The sequence below is a fragment of the Saccopteryx leptura genome, chromosome 10 (assembly GCF_036850995.1).
Source record: "Saccopteryx leptura isolate mSacLep1 chromosome 10, mSacLep1_pri_phased_curated, whole genome shotgun sequence".
In the NCBI taxonomy this organism is placed as follows: Eukaryota; Metazoa; Chordata; class Mammalia; order Chiroptera; family Emballonuridae; genus Saccopteryx; species Saccopteryx leptura.
In genome coordinates, this window is record NC_089512.1 from 11,194,127 (window position 1) to 11,206,941 (window position 12,815).

Genomic DNA, 12,815 nt, shown 5'->3' on the forward strand with positions numbered 1-12,815 from the left:
CACCATCTCTCTAATGTTCTGCATAAGGCATTCCTGAACCGATTGTAAGGCTGGACCAGGTGAGAGCTGAGGACCCTCCCAACCCCAGCAACAGACTAAGTCCTATAATAACAAATAATCCCTTCTTTATTAAATAGAAAACAAAGCCATCAATCAAATGGAAAAATGATGTGTGTTTTTTTTCAGATGAAAAAAGAATACATCCATTTAGGAAGGGTATCATGGAAATTAATTTATTCCAAAAACTAAAGTACAGACATGATTCTATAAACATTCATATAAGAGAGAAATTCAAGAAGCTTTCTAGACCACAAAAGGCTTAGAAGAGAATGGAAGAGCAGGTCACAAGACCTTTGTGACCATATCTGTTAACACTTAACGGCTATTTTCATTTAAGCTTAAACACCCCAAATGTAGATTCCATGTTGTTTACAAGAGAATTAAAACTTGTTAATACAAGACCTTTCCTTGGCCCAAACGAAACAAAGAGGATAACAAGAGCACAAACACAAAAATTATACATGCTGTGGTTTTTTTACATGCACAATAAATTTTACTAAGGACGCTCCAATGGAAATTGGTGAAGCAGATGGGAAATCTACTAAAATTAAGACGTATGTAAATGAGAACGAAAAGAATCATTCCGTCCAAACAAGCCCCTGCGCGGTCTGCCTGGCACTGCTCGTTGGATACTTGAATTGTCGGGCAGTGGCTGGCTCAGCACGCCATCACCCCACTCGTGGACCCACATCGCTTTACCTGGACCTTGGAATCAGAGGGCCGTCCCCACTCAAAGTCAGACACCCTGAGCAATGGCGGCTCGTGCCGCCTGTTCCTTACACCTCCAATGAGAAGAATTTATTACCCCAGTAGTACCTTAAGATTTTTAAAGGAAATTTATGTATGCTGGTGTTTAACTTAAACCTTCCTTGTACAACTTGAACCTCCTAGTTTTGGTCAGAAGCCACCACCATGAACAAGTGACAATTACAATTATTCTCCCTTTAATGCATATGTCCCTCATTTTATAAAACAGTTCTATTTTAGAAATTAACTATAATGTACACCCGCCTTTTCACTAATGTTCATTACCCAAGGAGGGATTTTTCACCAAGATTTTGTTCATAATACACACTTGGCTATCTCTTCCCTAAAGAAGGGAGGATTTTAAATGGCTTATACAAAAGGCTACATATATATATATATATATATATATATATATATATATATATATAAATTATGGTTAAAATAAAAATTTTCTTCAGTTAAAATATTAACAATGTCTTATACTACTTACTGCTATACCCAAACCTAATCATGAATAAATATTGTATTTGAGATACAATACGTTCATCTTTCCATATATATCCTACGAAAACAATTTTTATTCAGTGGTTTAATTACATTATTTCTTCTACCATCTCATGCTTTGTGGATAAACTGGTTTGGTTTTTAACTTGTCTGTATGCTAAACTGCAGATGACATCTTACAGTGCATCTATATAAACTGATGCTTTAAAAACATGATGAGTAACATAAATATCGACTAATGATTACCCCAAACCCTTATTTGGTTAAACAAAACTTTCTTTTTCTGTTAAACATTAACTTCAACAGCAACAAGGAAGTCCAGCTATTTGGTACTGTTCTCTTCGGGATCATTTGCCCAGCAAACTAGCGCGTTCGGCTTGTCAGGAAGTGGTGCGTGATTAGGGGAGCTAAAACCTAACAACAACGCAAATATATAGACTGTTTCTGGTTACGGCCCAAATCATTTCTGAACATGGAACGCTTGAAACATGGGGAACTGAGACATACAAAGCTACGCCAAGTGCAGTGACACCGTCCGAAGCATTTAAACAGAAGAACAGCGGTGTCGCCGAGGGCAAAGTCCGCGAAGGCAACTGACCCTCTCACTGAGGCCGTGGGATTATCCAGGGGCCATTTATTCCAGTCACTTAGTTTGCAGACTGTTTCTCTTCGTATTCTACTTTTTGTCTCTTAATCATTTTACTTTTGCATCCTAAGGGCAAAAGGAAAGAGAAAGTGCTGCTGAACACACAGAGTCGTGTGACTTTGACCACGTTGTGTAAAACCAGGTCCCCATCTCTAACACGGGACTGGTGACAGTAATCCACTTCCTCTTAAAGCTGCCGTGGGCGTGAAAAGGAATTCATGCGAAGTCGTCAGGGGGAGCTGCCCGTGCACACGTGCCCAGCCCTGTCCCAGCCCAGGGACACAGAGATGGAGGCAGCCTTGCCCTGGGGCTCCCAGGCACTCGGCAACAGCCCACAGGGAAGCTTGAGAAGGCACGAAGCCGGCAGAGAGAAGACAAACTCACAGAGACGGGGGACAGAGGAACCCGGAAGGCTATAAAGAGTCATACAGGTTAAAAAAAAAAAGTGATGACTCAGGGGCCTGGGTCTCCAGGACCAGACATCTGGGTTTACCAGGCTAAGAACGGCATCAAGAAGGATTATCTACTATGTTCCCCTGCCACAAATGGGCAGGGAGGTGATGCTTGTCTTAATAAAAATTCTTTTTAGTGGATATTTTTCATTATCTTTTCCTATTTAAAAAACAACAACTTGCTAACAAAACTACAGACTCCCCAGGTATAGATCACAGCCTCAGTTTGAGATCCTAGGACCACAAGAGATCCACTGAGTGTAAGGGGGGGTGGTGGTGAGAGAAAGAGCATAAAATGGGGGTCTCACATTATTTTATTTTTTAAAAATTTTCATGGAGCTCTCTCTTCATAGTAAAGGTAAACAGGTTAACAAATATCAACAACACGAAATAATCAAACTCACTGCTGATACTATTTGAAGCATATGTTTTGATTTCAGACCGGGCTATAGAACCTTGGTTAATAAAAATGGCAAACGAAAATATGATTTAAATACAGTTCTTTTACTTAAAAAAAAAAATCTTCCAACTCATGAAACTGTGGGAAAGGGTGGACAGATAATGAAGGCTTTGTTTGTATAAAGGGCAGGAGTCACTGGTCCCCTAACGGGCTCTCGAGCTAGCTGGAAATAAAACCACAGAAGCAAGCACTGGATCTCACCCGCTAACACTCAGCAGGTCCAGCGGCAACACAACTGAGCTGTGCTATTTCTAGTGCGAGAGGTGTTTATATTACAAAGTTCATTTTACCTAGGCTAACACAGGATCCAAATGAAAACAAAAGAACACACTAATGATTAATTTGAAGATAAGCAATTGCCAAAGAGGGTGGGTAGGGAGAATGTCATTACTGCTGAAAAGTTTTCTAAAAATCATTTCTGAAGTAAGTTATCTAGACAGTGAAAGTGGAAAGAACAGGGATTATAAAGTAATAAAAATGGGAACACCAAAGTAAGGCTTTAAGTAGAAGCCTCTATTTTTTCTCTTTTATCAGTGTAGCCATGAGTCATGGAAGAAGCAACACCAACAGAATGTTCTAAATCCACTAAGATGTAGGGACCAGCACCTTTTAGCACTTAGAGCTGGCGAGATTTACGCAACCACTTCTCAGTTCCAACTGCGGTTACCAGCGACTGCCCTGTGACCCAATGCCGACATGAAAGGCAGTGCTTTCTTAGAATAGCAAGAACTGCAGACGTGTGCAGGCCCCAGAAGTTCTATGACAAAACCCAGGACCTTTGTTTCCTGTATACTCAGAACCTTAATGTCGACGGTCCACCAATGTGAACTGCCCACACAGTCAGAACGACTCATCTGCATTCAGCACCACCTGGAGCTCTAGTTACGAAAGATTCTTTCCGAACAAGATCAGTCCTTGGTTCTGAGGGACATGACGAGACCGTTCTGAAAGTAGAAAACTGTCAGGTCACCTGAACTAACAGTGTCTGAATGAAAGCAGATATCTATGTACCCCTGTTGATCAATGTCACCCTGTTATATTTAATTTTCTAAATAAAGAAAATAACAGAAAGCAGAAGAGGAAGGAAGAATTTGGACAAGTCCGTGTTTTAAGGATGTCTCTATTATTCCTGGTTTTGTCAACATTCTAGTTAGAAGAAAAGTTTTACTACTTAACAAGGAATTCTTTTTTCTCTTTAAAAACAAGTAAGAAGGAGTGCTGTCATCTGAAAATGTCTTTCCCAGACCTGCATCCATTTAGTGCTCAGTGGGGAATTCAAAAATCAGTGCTGCCCAGACTAGTTTATCATCCTTTACCCAATCTGATTTGTCCCCATTTGTGTTCTAGCCTGGTCAGCGGCAACTCCACCCAGTCAATACTCAGGGGACAGGCCAGACACGACCTTCTGCGGGTTCTCTGACTTCCAGATCCGGGAGCTCTGCGGCCCCTAGCAGGTCCTGTGTTAGAATCCTCAGAGGGCCCCCCGGGATCTCCCACACTACCCTGCGCCTAGTGAGCTGGGCAACCTGCTGACTCAGCATCACCACAGTGAGCTGCAGTTCCCGATGTTCTCCGGTCCCCGTTACCCAGAGCGCCCCGAATGCAGAGGCAGGCCCCTGCAGGAGGCAGTCCCGCCCCACCAGGCACTGAAGCGAAGGTGCAGGGTAGGGCAGTGGGCGGTCCGCAGGCCCTTCAGGGACAGCGAGAGGGAAGGGCGAGGAAGGTGTGCGGGAGTGAGCGGGGTGTGCGGGGTGAGCGGGGTGTGCGGGAGTGAGCGGGAGTGAGCGGGGTGTGCGGGGTGGGCGGAGTGAGCGGGGTGTGCGGGAGTGAGCGGGGTGTGCGGGAGTGTGCGGGGTGTGCGGGAGTGTGCGGGAGTGAGCGGGGTGTGCGGGAGTGAGCGGGGTGTGCGGGAGTGAGCGGGGTGTGCGGGAGTGTGCGGGGTGTGCGGGAGTGTGCGGGAGTGAGCGGGGTGTACGGGGTGTGCGGGAGTGTGCGGGGTGAGCGGGGTGTGCGGGGTGTGCGGGGTGAGCGGGGTGTGCGGGAGTGTGCGGGGTGTGCGGGAGTGAGCGGGGTGTGCGGGAGTGTGCGGGAGTGAGCGGGGTGTGCGGGAGTGAGCGGGGTGTGCGGGAGTGAGCGGGGTGAGCGGGGTGTGCGGGGTGAGCGGGGTGTGCGGGGTGAGCGGGGTGTGCGGGAGTGAGCGGGGTGTGCGGGAGCGGGGTGTGCGGGAGTGAGCAGGGTGAGCAGGGTGTGCGGGGTGTGCGGGAGTGAGCGGGGTGTGCGGGGTGTGCGGGAGTGAGCGGGGTGAGCGGGGTGTGCGGGAGTGAGCGGGGTGTGCGGGAGTGAGCGGGGTGTGCGGGAGTGAGCGGGGTGTGCGGGGTGTGCGGGAGTGAGCGGGGTGTGCGGGAGTGAGCGGGGTGAGCGGGGTGTGCGGGGTGTGCGGGGTGTGCGGGAGTGAGCGGGGTGAGCGGGGTGTGCGGGGTGAGCGGGGTGAGCGGGGTGTGCGGGGTGTGCGGGGTGTGCGGGGTGAGCGGGGTGAGCGGGGTGTGCGGGAGTGAGCGGGGTGTGCGGGAGTGAGCGGGGTGAGCGGGAGTGAGCGGGGTGTGCGGGGTGTGCGGGGTGAGCGGGGTGTGCGGGGTGAGTGGGGTGAGCGGGGTGTGCGGGGGTGAGCGGGGTGTGCGGGGGTGAGCGGGGTGTGCGGCAGTCAGCAAAGACGAGCTGCAGTTTGTTCTAGTGTTTAAGGCCTTGTGCAAACTTGTTCTACAAGTCAAAAGAAAACAGGAAAAAGTTCAAGGAGTCAAAAGGTTATCACTCACCCCATGTGGGGCTGCCCAGGTTAATGCAAACCAGAGTGCAGGGGACACCTCTCTGCTCAGCACCTTCACAAGGAACTGACAGATCTGGTCTTGGCATCGGCCCGGAAGTGACCTTTACGAATGGAAATGATAAGCTAAGCTAGAACATGATCCTTGTCTGACGTCTTTCACCAGAGACCTGGGTTCAAGTCCCACGGTGGCCCTTTAATTAGCTGTGTATTCCTGGCTGGCTTCCATGCATCCTAGTTCTGTCTTCTGTAAGATGTGGATAACTCTTCCACTTTTCTGGTAATTTCTGCGAGGGTGTCTGGGCAAACAGTGTGACATGCACCACGGCACAGCCTGCAAGGACTGACAGAAACGGTGACTTCCGAGTACAGGAGAGGGGCTGGGAGGGAAAAGCAAAAGGGAGTTGATACTTTTTACTCAATATACCCCTGCAGTATCTGAATTACCTTATGAGGATATTCATTTACTACTTATAAAAAATTAAAAATTATCTGTGCTAATGGAGTATTATGATGTGCACAAACTTTAACTGAATAAGCACGAGGCTCTTTATGGGGACATAAAAGGTAGTAAAAGCCTGGCCAGGCCCCGCCCCTCCCGCACTGAGACAGTGGTTCTCAACCTGTGGTCGGGGACACTGGCCGGCAAGGTTTCCTTCATGGGTTCACGGACCAATCTCTCTCTAGCATGAAGAGTGACAGCAAGAATTACTTTGTCACTTAGCACAAATAACTTCCTTCAAGGATTTAAAAAACTCAAATATTCAACTCCTTGATGTTTCCTAAAAATCCCAAACAGTCTTATAAAATGTGATGAAAGAAAAAAGGGGTCAGGATTACGAGGCCAGAGTCTCCGGCTGAAGCCCGAGTTCAGGCGGTGTCACAGTATTAGTGTCCTGGCGGGGTCTTGGTCCTGGGGACCCGGGAAGGGCTCCAGGCAGTGCTGCTGGCCTCCCCCCCAGTTCCAGGTCCCTGCCTCCAGACAAACCTGAGGGTCCTAAGGGATGGTGACACTGAAACAGGGCCACCACGGTCACCGACCTCGAGCACATTCCCAGACAAAGCCCGTCTGTACGCTCTGGCTGCCTTGAAATTCCCACCTAGCCAGGACAACAATCAGTTCCAAGTTTGTACCTTTCCAAAATCAGAACCTGAAAAATACTTCCTGAGGAAGGGCTTCATGGTGGGGCACACCACTCCTGTGACCGTGCCCTGCACCTCTGGACAGAGGGACCACAGCTTTTGTTAGCCTCACGGCGAGTCTAGAGCACGTTAACCGTACACAGAGAAGGCGAGACAAGGGGACGGTGACAGGGAAGAGCACGGAGGGCAGCCACCACGGGACTTTGTAAAGAAGCTCGGAAGAATGTCGTTTCATTTCTCTAGTTCATCTCTGTAATATTTATTCACTGAAACAAACATGAAGAGCTCCTCCTATCTGGCAGGTGATGAGGACGTGACACAGATAAGACATACACACACACAGTTCCCTCTCTCAAGGGCCTCGCTGTTGAGCCAGGGGCACGAGTGAGCCGTGGGCAGCGTCCAGGCCTTGGCGCCCCCGCCCCTGTCCAATTCCAAAGGGAAGCGCAGCCCGGTCGTGTGCCCTCTGTCTGCACTTCATCAGCCTCTGTTATCAGCCATCTACTGCCCTCTATTACTTTTATCCGACAAACTCGTGTGCCCACTCTGTGCCTGGCTGCGGCCCGTGCACCAGAACTTTGTGCATCTACAAAGAGCGTCTCCCTCCACAGTCTTGTTTGCCTACTTACAGACACTGCCACTGTCCTAATGTCCACAGGTCCCAGGTTTAAAATAATTCTGAACTAAAATCTTTATTAAATTAGGCACTGTTTTGTACTCTACATCACATCACTGTAAGGCTACTATATCTCATAGGTAAGTCAATGTCTTCCGAAGACGAAGTAGGCGCTGTAGAAAGCGGGTCCCCTAGAACGGTGGCAGTAAGCAAGGTACAAGCGGTGACGGAACCGCGTCTGGAACCAGCTGTTACGAAGCCCCAGTTCCCGGTGTGGACTCTGCAGACCCGGCTCGGCCCCGGCCCCGCGGTGCCCTGCTCTCCACCCCTCTGCCAAAGTCAACAGTGACAGGCGAGGGGCTGGCTGACAGAGGCCACAGCCCTGGAGAGAAGTCAACCCAAGACGTGACTCTGTACGTTAATGCTGCTGTGTCCCAAGAAGCCACTGTGGGAGTCAGGACGGCTCCAGGACCACAGGTGCGACTTCCGACGCGAGGGCCGGGCTTCCCAGAAGCTGCCGCTCCCCGGCCAGGCCGGGGCCCTCTCAGCGTGAGAGCGGAGTTGGCAAGCACAGCACCCTTCATGGAGGCAGACACACATGTGCTTCAGTTCTTAAAGACTGCAGCAACTCCAGTGGCCACGTGGAGCTGTGTCTCTGAGCAACGTGTGTTTGAACAGGACTCCAAACAGGCGGTGTGAAAGTTTGTTCTCACTGCGGATTTTCTGTTCTGCAGACTAGACTTTCCTCAGCAGGCTCCTGTTTCCCCCCAGCCCCACAGAAACACGGAAAATGCTTTAAGAAAGCACCTGAGCAGCCCGATGTCTGCAGCTCCCTAGAGGTTTCCGATGCTACAACCCGAAGAGGATCTAAGTGGTTTCAGTTTCTACACGTATTTCTGCATTAAACTAGTGACTGCCGTGGGTGGTTTGGAAAGCTCTTCTGAAGGTCCAAGAAACTAACCGGTTGTCAAATACCAGACCTTCATGTTTTCTGTACCTCACATTTAGCACTCAGAAAAGTGCCTGTGCTATTTCCTAAATACAAACACCCCAACACCCTGGCACGACTGGACCGTGCAGGGGAAAGGCAGGAGCAGAGGCCCTGGGCCTGCCCTTCCTCCCCGTTTCCCCACATTTCAGACAAACCCCCAAAGGAGAAGCAAGCACCTCGGAAGGCAGACGAGGCCACGACCCTCAAACACCTCTGGGACCGCAGCCCCAGCCCCAAAGACACAGAAGTCGTTCTGTGACGCTCCAAAGAGGCTGTCCAGGAGGGGGCATGCTGACAAGAGTGGCCGAGGCGGAGGGACGAGTGCTAGAAGGGACCCGAGGTAGGCGCGCACAGGGAGTGTGACCGACAGCCGGGAGGCAGCCCGGCCGGAGCTCAGCAAACCACCGGGAGACGACGGGAGGGGAGAGGCGGGGCAGATGGAGCAGCCAGTCTGAGGGCCACGCTGGCCGCTGCGAGGGCTTTCGTTTGGTTCTGAACAGAGAGGTGACTTGAACAGACCAAAGGGAACCCGTTAGAAGGAACTGGTGAGCAGCGTTTTCCTTCTGAGCGGTGGTTACCTGAAGCTGTCACCGCAGTCTGCGGACCCGTGGCACCCCCCTTACAGCTGCCCCCGCTGCATGCGCGCTGGCCCTGCCCAGAGCCCCCGGGCTGCTCGCACCTGGAACTGTGGACATCTGCACATGCTGGCAGGACACAGGAAAGGACACTTGCTTCTAACCCCGCCCTTCTCTTCTCTCCTTCCTGAGAGGCACACAGCTGTGCAGCCCAGTGTGGATACCGCGGACAGAACACCCAACGACGCGAAGCGTGGACTGCAGTCTCAAAGGAACATGAAGAGTATCTCTGGGTTTTGACTCAAATAAGACCTGTAATTATGAGCCCCGCACACCTGTCTTCCCACGGAGGACACGAGAGGGAAAGAGCGAGAGGTGCTAGGCCCACTCTGCACACACACGCTGTCCAGCTGCCAGCAGGAAGAGCCCTGAGCACAGTGCACAGGTGCTCGAGACCCCGGGGAAGACACTGGCCTGCTCGGGGCTGGGGGCCCGGAGTCACAGGCTCCCTCGGGGCTCCAGCGAATGGCAGGGGGAAGGAAGCAAGCAGGACAGTCTCTGCACTCCTCTGAGTGCAGGGGACAGGCGAGGACGGGGTCCCTGAGGGCAGCTAGCCTGAAGTTCCGGAAACTGCCACAGCATCAGAGGAAATTCCAAAGGATCTAAACTTGTTTTTCATTCACTAAGAACAGAGTGTGACTAAAAATGGGGCGGGGGGCACAGAAGGGGAGACCTTTATGCTCAACTAGCAGCATTAAAAAACATGTATTCTTTTCACTGTTTGAAGCTAGAGGTCACATTTCCCCCCTAACACTTATTCTTTAAATAACATTAGAATTAAGACGTTGGGAATCTACTTTTCCGCTAGTAACTAAGAATATTTGCATCCACGGGTTTAAGTCAGTGGTAGGTAAGGCTGGACGCACCCCGGAAGCCCAGGGAAGCTTCTGGGTGTTGGCCTCACCCAAGAAGACCCGGATCAGAACCTCGAAGGTGGGGCCCCGGCAGGGCAGGCGGGTTTTGCTTCCGTCTCCCCGGGGCAAAACTGATGGGTGGCGGCTGAGAACCAGCCGTTTAAAACCTACCCTAGCACTAGCACAGTAGAGTAAATGACACCTTTCAAAATAGTGTCGACATATATTTCATTTGATTGGGTCTTCGCGACACAGTGACAACGAGCAGCAGAACTGAAGAAGCAGCAGGAAGACATCAGGAACACGTAGCCAGTTCCACCCTACTCTTCAGGTCTATCCCTGGGCACGCAACAGCTGATGGGGACTGGAAGAACTGTCTTTATGCTACCTGTAGCTTATTCTACCCACACCACTTCGTGCTCAGGAATCTTTATTAGATATATTAAATCCAACAGCAGCTTATTTATAAAACCCAAAAGACTTCACTCGAGGCACAGAAGCTCCGCTCCCTGCTTCCCGAGTAACAATCACACAGTGCTCATGTCACAAGCCTGCGCCTCGTGAATACAGAACATGAATAAAGTACTCTTATTCATGGAGAGTTCGTGCTGGATCGATGAATTCTGATTTCTGAAATAAATGTCATTTCTCACAGGCATGAGAAACTTTAGGAGAGGATTTTTGTTTTCACTTTTGGTTTTACATGACAATTGATGATGTTAACTCTGTAAAAGGTATCTTTCAGAGTAAGTGACCTTGCACTTGGTGGCTGGGTTTTGGAGGGTGAGTGCCCCATTTCTATGGATATGTTTTTCAGTTCTCGGCAACTAAATGCTACATGTGTGACAATGCCTGGGCCCCAGGTGGCAATGCAGTTTGTGCTGGGCACATACCATGCAGGCAGATTTTATGTTTACCTTTTAAAATTAAACAAATAAGGTACTACATTAAATTTAGCAGACCAAACTTCCTTCCCTATGTGGAGCCAAGGCACAAATCATCCCTTAAAACGTATAATCTCAGCCTGGCCTGTGGTGGCGCAGTGGATAAATCCTTGATGTGGAACACTGAGGTTGCTGGTTCGAAACCCCAGGCTTGCCAGGTCAAGGCACATATGGGAAGCAACTACTACTATGAGTTGATGGTTTCCGCTCCTCTCCCCACCTTTATCTCTCTCTCTCTCTCTCTCTCTCTCTAAAATCAATAAAAACTTTTGAAAAAATGCGTAATCCCAAACTCTAAACTCAGACCTAAAACTGTGACACAAGCCTAAAGCCTTTTCATCTAGAACCCATCGGGGCCCACACGTCCAATGGGGAAATCGTGTCAGAATAAGTCGTGTAAAAGCTAACCGGGTTCTGACTCTGGGAAGAGAAGGTCCGAGTCGGGAAACATGACCTGTCACGAAGACACCTGTTTCTAATGAACGGCTACTCTGCGACCTGAGACGGGGGAGGGGACCGCACCCGGGCCACAGAGCAGGGACACCAACAGCCCTTCTGGATGGATCGGAAATAAGAGCAAGGAGTTACCAACTCGTGACAGAAATTATAAAAGCAGGTTTATATAAACCAAAGAGGAAACTTCCAATTTCTCTCTGTCCCTTAGGACTACTTCAAAGTTCTCCCACAAAGGTATTATGGCTGAAGTTGTACTATCTGTACAGGAAGGAGTAATCCTTTAACATTTTTTCAGAGGAAGTATTTAAGCACTTGAACATATTACACACATGATGCTGCAATCGTTTCTCCTGGCGACCGCCCATATGCTAGGCTCTCTAGCAGTCTTACAGAGGGAGTGCGCTGAGATGTATCTCAGCACTAGAGTACAGCAAGGAACGGCTGCCTTAGACACATTAAGTGGGGCTTGAATATGCCGAAATTTCCCAAAACTCACCTATTGCACAAACCGTAAGCTGCACATAAATGAATAGTCCAGAATGTCTCAACCCAGGTTTTATTAATCCACTCTCACAAGACACGGCAACTCTTCTCAGACCAGAGTCATTTTAAACTCCTACTGCATTTGGAGATGTCCTGCGCACGCAGTAAATTAGGTCAAAGACAAGAGCAATACAGGCTTCAGAAGACAGTTTGAAGACATGTCCTTCCTCAGAACTGAAGCTGCTGCTGAACCAGATGAACAAAGAACCGCTGCTCTGAATAAACACAGTGCCCCCTCACCCGGTGCAGGCCAATGCTCTCACCTCGGTGACAGAGGACAGTGCGGGGCTCATTACCTGGCTTTAAAATTGTTTTTATGTCTAAAAATATAGTATAAGACTGACACCTGTTAGCACACATTTGAACACTGAAAAAAATGCAGTTTCCATCAGAGCAACTTTCATTCCCAGACCATAAGCAGGCGTTATTTTTAAAAATAAAGTAAAACAGCCCCTCTACATCTTAGAACATCTGCACTGGGACACCTGCCTTTCAGAAACCACCTATTAACCCTTTCTTTTTTTTGTATTTTTCCAAAGTTAGAAGTGGGGAGGAATGAGACAGACTACTGCGTGCGCCTGACCGGGATCCACCCGGCATGCCCACCAGGGGGCGATGCTCAGCCCATCTGGGCATTGCTCTGTTGAGGCTGGAGCTGTCCTCAGTGCCTGGGGCAACTTTGCTCCAATAGATCCTTGGCTGTGGGAGGGGAAGAGAGAGACAGAGAGGAAGGAGCGGGGGAAGGGTGGAGAAGCAGATGGGCGCTTCTCTTGTGTGCCCTGGCGGGGAATCAAACCCAGGACTTCCACACGCCGGGCTGACACTGTACCGCTGAGCCAATCAGCCAGGGCCTACCCTTTCCTTTTCAGACACATAGTCTAACTTGAAAAGCAGTGTCATGTTGTACATAATACCGTACCTGGATGTGATCTAACTGTTTTAT

The 12,815-nt window shown here is 49.6% G+C and overlaps 1 protein-coding gene across 7 annotated transcripts in view; it reads right to left on the reverse strand.

Annotated features, from left to right (window-relative positions):
• SNRK (SNF related kinase) overlaps positions 1-12,815 on the reverse strand; it is a 43,651-nt gene that overhangs the window by 13,338 nt on the left and 17,498 nt on the right. The window lies entirely within an intron of this gene.